Source organism: Elephantulus edwardii, unplaced genomic scaffold (genome assembly GCF_000299155.1).
Source record: "Elephantulus edwardii isolate Elephantulus edwardi_28Jun2011 unplaced genomic scaffold, EleEdw1.0 scaffold00051, whole genome shotgun sequence".
NCBI lineage: Eukaryota > Metazoa > Chordata > Mammalia > Macroscelidea > Macroscelididae > Elephantulus > Elephantulus edwardii.
The window spans coordinates 8,832,063-8,839,116 of NW_006399801.1; positions in this window are offsets into that span (position 1 = coordinate 8,832,063).

A 7,054-nucleotide genomic window follows, 5' to 3' on the forward strand; every position below is an offset into this window, starting at 1 on the left:
TGGTGGGTGTGAAAGTAATATGTACATTTTTATCTGTTGTGTAATAAATTTATTTAATATGAAGTAATTTGCAGTTCACATCATTTCTAGTCAACAGATACATACTTAATCCTTTTCCTTTTTGAACAAGCACTGAACTTGTCTCTTTGAGCAGTGAGTTGGGTGCTTGTAGGACATTGCGGTGATGCCTGCAGGTTCTGGATACTGCGATTGTCAGTGAAGCTGGGTGCAACAGTCAGAAGTTCCGTCAATGCTCTACACAGGAAACTGCAGTCCTGAAGTACATACATGCAAAGTACTGAACTGATGGGAGAGGGAGACCCGAGAGAGACAGCCCTGGGACTCTGTGCATGGTCTTTCACTGCCTTTGCAACTGCTTATCTAACTGGACAGAAAAGGGCAAGAATTTGTGCTTCTGAGATGCTCTGGTACCATCAGATGCCGAGGCAGGCTAGTGGTGTGGGGCTTTAGGGAGCCCGGGGGTTTCTGCAGTCCTAGTTTCATCCTCAGCTGTGCTCTAAACTGTAGAAAACAACTTTGAAGTTTTCACTATAATTTCAGTCCTGAAAATGTTAGTGTAAAGGGTGGTTCCTGTGTGCTTCAGCCCTTCATCCCTGTCCATTTGGCTGGCCCTGCAAAGGCCCTACCTAGGAGATGAGGCCTCTGTTCATCCCTCCCCACCACTCTCTGAGAAGGGGGAATTATGTGGAGGGAAATATTATCAAGGACCTCTCCAAGGTGCTATGGAGCAATGATGTCAGCTTAAAGACTGAGGTGCACCCACATTAAGCCATGGTCTTTTCAGTTACTTTTTATGCATCTGAGAGTTGGACAATGAATAAAAAATGACAAAACAAGAAGCATTGTCTTTGAATTGTGGTGTTGGATAAGAGTACTAAATATCCTATGGACTCATCATAGAATAAACAAATGTATCTTGGAGAAAATGCAAATAAGATGTTCTTTAGAGGCAAGGATGGTGGAATGCCGCCTCATACACTTTGGGTATGTTGTTAGGAAGGGCCAGTCTTTGGAAAATGATATGTGTGGAAAGATGAAAAGTAAGTGAAAGAGAGGAAACGTCTCAACAAGATGAACTGACACCGTGACTGAAACAGTAGGTTCCAGTATATCAGACATAATGAGGATAGCATAACATAGGGCAAGGTTCAGATCCACCACTGTTAGGGTCACTGTGAGTCAGAGTTGACTTGATGGCATCCAACAACAACAGTCTGAGCTACCATCATGAGTGGAACGTGAATATGGTTAACGTTCGTTATGTAAAGGGAATATGTTACCTGCTTTGTCATTTCTCTTTCTAATTGAAGTTTTATAGAACTTGGTTGAAACCTCTTGGCCCCCTTGCTGTTCTTTTTGTGGGGGGTTCAGTACTTTGAGTCTGCTGCTTGTCTATTATTTTTGGTCATTTTAATGGAACTGATCTGAGGGAAAGGAGGTACTGTTTAGGTCATTGTGAATTGGAATAAACTTATACTTTACAAAGCCTTCTCATGTGTCTAGCAGTTCATATTAGTGACCATTCTGGAGAGAGGCAGCACATTTAAATTATTACTATTGTTATTATTTAAATGTAACACTTCAGTTTGTCACAACCCTGAAATATCAGTGGGAGAACCTGCATCAAAACTAAGCTTTACACTTAGAACAATGGTAACTTGGACTTGTGATTTCCAGGAGAGTAAGAGAATAAATCTGTGATTCTTCCTATGAAGGGTCAGGTAGGAAATACTTTTGGCTTTACGAGCCATAACGTCTTAGTTGTGACTGCTTTGAAAGAGCAACCATTGGCAGTACATAAACACATGAAAAGGCTCTTCCAAAAAATCTGTTTACACATGGGCCATAGTTTGCTCACTCCCTGTGTTATACCAGAATTTATTTTTCTGCTCATTATTAATGGATCTTTAAGGTCTAAATACATTAATTTTGACTTCTGAGTGCTTCTATACCTTTCAGAATTGAAGCCCCTCTTAGATAAAGATTTTACAGACCCCCCATGTGATGATAAGTGTACTTTAGTACAAATTAGAAATTTAGATTAAAACTAATAATACACAGTGACAAAAAGCAACATATGTCAGAGCACATGTTTCAAAATGAGTAACATGCCACCATTCATGGTAGGTCTATTATGAAAAATAGTGGTTTATTGACGTGCTGTGTGTAACATGTAAACCTCTAACTCCTTTTAAAAAATCATATGGGGTGATTGTTGCCCTGCTTGCTTAGCTGTGTTCTTGCAAAATTATCTGAAAAGCTGGCAAGATCACTTGCCCAGCCAAACATGGAGCCGCAGCTTACAGAATTCTGTTCCCATCTCCATTGCTGTGGAGTTCATTCCACCCCATCATGGAAAACAAATGACCCCTTTTCAAGGTGATAGCCTTCGTGTAGGCAGACTGCTACATCTTTCAAACATGGAATGGATTTGAACCACTAACCTCCCAATGGGAGCTCTTGATTGCCTAGTGGTATGGAGCTGAGCTACCAACACAAAGGCACACAGTTCGAACCCACCAGCTGCTTCTCAAGAGAAAGATGGACAGTCTCCTGTGCAATTTACTGCCTCTGAAAACCCACTGAAGATCAGCTTTGAATTGGTTCTGACTGAATGTATCAAACAACAACAATAACAACTGCTCAGCAGCTGCACCACTGGGGCTCCTCTTTTAAGGACATTGTGCTTGGAAAGGTGGAGGGCCACCATAATAGAAGAAGTCCCAAAGCTAGATGGATTGACACGGTAACAGCAGCAATGGGCTTAAGTGCTCTGGAGACAGTGACAATGGCCCAGGATAGGACAGGGCTCAGATCTGCTCTTCATAAGTCACTATGACCCACAGTCAATTCCACGGGCACGCAACCACAACAACAATGATCTTATTGGCCAACTCTCACCCCTTCATTATTTTTCTGCTTCCTGCAGACCCCTCCTCATTCAGTATCTGATTACCAGTGTGTGGGTGGTAAACCTCCCATGCTGCCTTTGCCCCAGGCCACAGACGGAGAAGTCAGGATGATTCTAAGCATTCCTCTATAATTCAGGCTAAAAATAGAAGAGGCTGTGCTCAGACAGAGGGTTTAAGTGCTTCTGCTTGGGAGTGGAGACTGGAATGATGTTTTAGGAACCCTGAACTGGAATTCTGAGAAAATAGCTTTCTTACCAACACACTAAGGTGGAGGTACGATCTGCCAAGCAAGATCGAGTGAGCTCCTTGGTTGGTAAAGGCCACCACAGTTATTGGGCAGGAGGATTTGTCCCAAGGAATGATAACAAAATCCCCATTGATTTGTTGGCCAGCATTTTACTGTTGAGCCGTGTCAAGGGTGCTGGTTTTGGCTTACTTGGAAAAGAACTTTCTTTTACAGATGCAGAAAACGATGTGTCATCCAAGGGGAGCCAGGACATCAGGCAGGAAGAAATACATTTAATCACTTTTGCAGCTCTGCCAGTAAACCGCATGGAACAGCTGTCCAGTCTCTTCAGTGCCGTTCTTTCCAAAAAGAAAGGGACATTTCTTCCTCTGTCATCCTCTGTTTATAACCTTCCTGTGGATGTATTTTTTTGTTTTCATCTCCTTTAGTAACATTTACTCTTTGTTAAATTTACTAAGCAAAACTCAGTTGCCTTTGAGTCAACAAAAATCCTTGTGACCCCTGTGTGCAGGGTTTTCAGTGGCTTTGACCTGTTGGAAGCACATTGCCAAGCCTTTATTTCATGATCCTGTGGGTGGGTTTGAACTACCCATCTTGGTGTTAGCAGCTGATTGCTCAACTGTTTGCACTGTCCAGGAACTTCAGTTTCATCCTTGAATGGATAGTGAGTTACTAACAACAATACCACCACCACCACCACTTCATGAAATATGAATAGAATTTACTTAATAAAAAGTAAGTTAAGAATTTACTTAATAAAATGTAAGTTAGATGAGTCTTGGCCAAAAGCAGAGAGTTCCAGAGGAATATCTATCTGTGTGTGTTTCATTAACTATGGAAAGGCATTTGACCGTGTGGATCACAACATAATTTTCTAAGCATAAGAAGAATGAGAATCCCAGAACATTTGATTGTGCTCATGTGAAACCTATACTTGGACCAGGAAGCAGTTCTCAGAAGAGAGCAGGGAAACAAAATATGGTTCAGGATTAGGAATGGTATATGTCAGGGGTGCATCGTATACCTTTTCAATCTATATGCAGAACAGATCATTTGGGAGGCTGGACTTTATGAGGAGGAATGTAGCATCAGGTTTGGAGGAAGACTCATCAACCTATGTTATGCAGATGACACAACCTTGCTTGCTGAAATTGAGGAGGACATGAGGCATTTGCTGCAGAAGGTCAAGGACTGTAGTCTTCAATATGCTTGAAGCTCAACATCAAGAAAAAGATTCTCACTACTGGGCCAATTGACAGCATTGTGATAGAGAAGAGATTGAGATTGGAAACTTCAGCTTGCATGGTTCCATAGTCAACAATTTTGACATCAGCAGTGAGGCAGGAAATCAAAAGATGAATTGGCAAAGTCAGTTGTCAGTTACCTTTCTAAAGTATGGAAGAGCAATGCTGTCAGTCTGGATACTAAGATGCCCCTGATACAGGTCATGTTGTTGTTGATTGCCTTTGAGTTGAGCATGACTCATAGCGACCCTGTGAACAAAAGCCCTGAAGCCCCTCTGTAACTATTGACATTTATCAAAGTTCATAGGGTTTACGGAGGCATGCTATTTAGGAAGTGGATGCCACTCCTGCTTTATTTTCTTCACAGTTACTTGCTATGAACCAGAGACCTGAACAGTAACTAAGGATGATAGGAGAAAGATCGATGCCTTTCAAGTTGTGATGCTGGAGAAGAATGTTGAACTTACCATGGACTGCCAGGAGAACCAACAGGTCTGTCCTGGAGAGTGTGAAACCAAGCTGTTCTCTGGAGGCAAGGATTTTGAAGTTCTTTCTCATATACTTTGGATACCTGGCTAGGAGGGACCAGTCATTGGAGAGGTACATTATTCTTGCAAGGGTAGAGGAAGACCCATGGTGAGATAGACTCAGTGACTGGAAGAATGGGCTGTAGGGAATGGTGAGGTTGGTTTAGGATAGTGCAGGGTTCAGAGCTAATGTACACAGGGTCTGTATAAGTTGGGATATAACAACAGTACTTTAAAGATGAGAATGATTTTCACTTTCAGTTAACACTGTCACCAGAAAGGGTATAATTAGGTAGAATTAATCGACAGGACCATCTCTGCCCATTAGATTTACATCTTCTGAAACCAGCTGGAGGGCAAAACCTGTTGTCAGGATCCAAACCCACTGATCAGCCCTCTCTTGTCTTCATCTAGGAGTGGTTTCATGAGCTCCTAGGGGATTTGAATCAGGGCCTGGAGCCTATTCTTTTTTATTTGACTTCTGCTGAGAATTTAACTCCAGCTGTGTGTTTGGAATAAAGCACTGTTGGAGGCCATCAGCTGCTCATCCAGAGAGAGACGGACAATCTCATCCAGGGCAATTACTGCTTCTGAAAACCCTGGAGGGTCAGTTCTGACCCAGCTGTACACAACATACTGAATCAGAATCTACATTTTAACAAGATCACCAGGCCATTCTCTACATGGCATTAGAGGTACACTCTGATTCAGCATAATAAGCGTGGAAATTAGAATTCTTAGCATGAACTAGACCAAAGACCTCATTCAGACAGACCCGGTAGTGCTATACAAAAAAGGCCTGGTGATCTGTTTCCTAAAGATCATAGACTTAAAATCCCTTTGGAGCAAAGTTCAGCTCTACCCCCATGGATCTTAATGAATTGGAATCAGCTTGACTCAATAAGTGAAAAAAAAATAGAATTTCTATGTTCAGCTTTTTTGAGGAAGAACAAAAAATTCCATATGACCCAGATATTCCACTGCTTGGAATATATCCTGAGAAAATGAGAACTGAGGCACAAAGAAAGATTTGTACACCAATGCTCATAGCAGCGTCATTCACCATCGCAAGAACATGGAAACAGCCCAGATGTCTAACCACAATTGAATGAATTGAGAAATTACGGTACATTCACACAGGAGCAATGGTTTTGTAAGTTATTTCCTAACTTGGGAGGGACCAGAGAACATTATGCTGAGTGAACTCAGTCCCACAAGGACAAATAGTGTATAAAACCATCATTGTAGAATGAGTATGAGGATCCAAGGCGGGGGGAGGGTGGAAGTAGAGGGATGAGGACATGCGGGGGGTATTAATCATGGGGTTGTACAATTTGATGGGTGAGGGAAATTGGAAGAATCTGATCTGGAAAACAGTGTATTTGAATTTTATAAATAAACTAGAATAATAATAATAAAACCAAAATAGAGCTGAAGAATTTGGGCAGAGAAAGGTCAAGTGTCTTGTCTAGCTCATAAGAGTATTGCTGGAGTATCTGAGCTTGAGCTCTGTGGGTCTGTGATGCTGGTTGCTGCCTGGAGCACAGGGCCTGAGGACCTACTCCCTGAAAATAACATGTTTTGACTTCATCGAGTAGACTGGGGTCAGGGTGCAGGCCGGAGCACTCTAGCTGAGCTGCAGGAAGTCAAAAGACCTCAGAAGCTCCACATTGGCCTGCTGCTTCATTTCTTCCAGTCCACTCTTGGTTTCTAGCCCCTCCTCATCACCATGATAACCCTCATCGCACAGCAAAGAGCAGGGACATTGTTAGAGGCGAGAGGGGGTGAGTGATCCTGCAGGGAGGCCCTCCCCTACTTCAGGGCACTTCATCCCCAGGGGCTTTCCTGTGGTTATTTGGGCCCCTGTGAGGTTGGGAAGCTTTGGAATTGGCATTTGAAAACTTCCTGAAGCCAAAGTTCCTGCTTGGGGCTTTGAGTCACATCCCTTGTGTTTACAATCAGAAGACAAGAAAGCAAAACCTAAGAGAGTTTGTAAAAACAAGATCAGCACTGCAGGAGAAACTCAGAGATGTCCTTCTTACAGATATACCACAGAAAGCTCCATGGTCTAAAGTAACTAGCAACAACACCAAAAAGAACTCA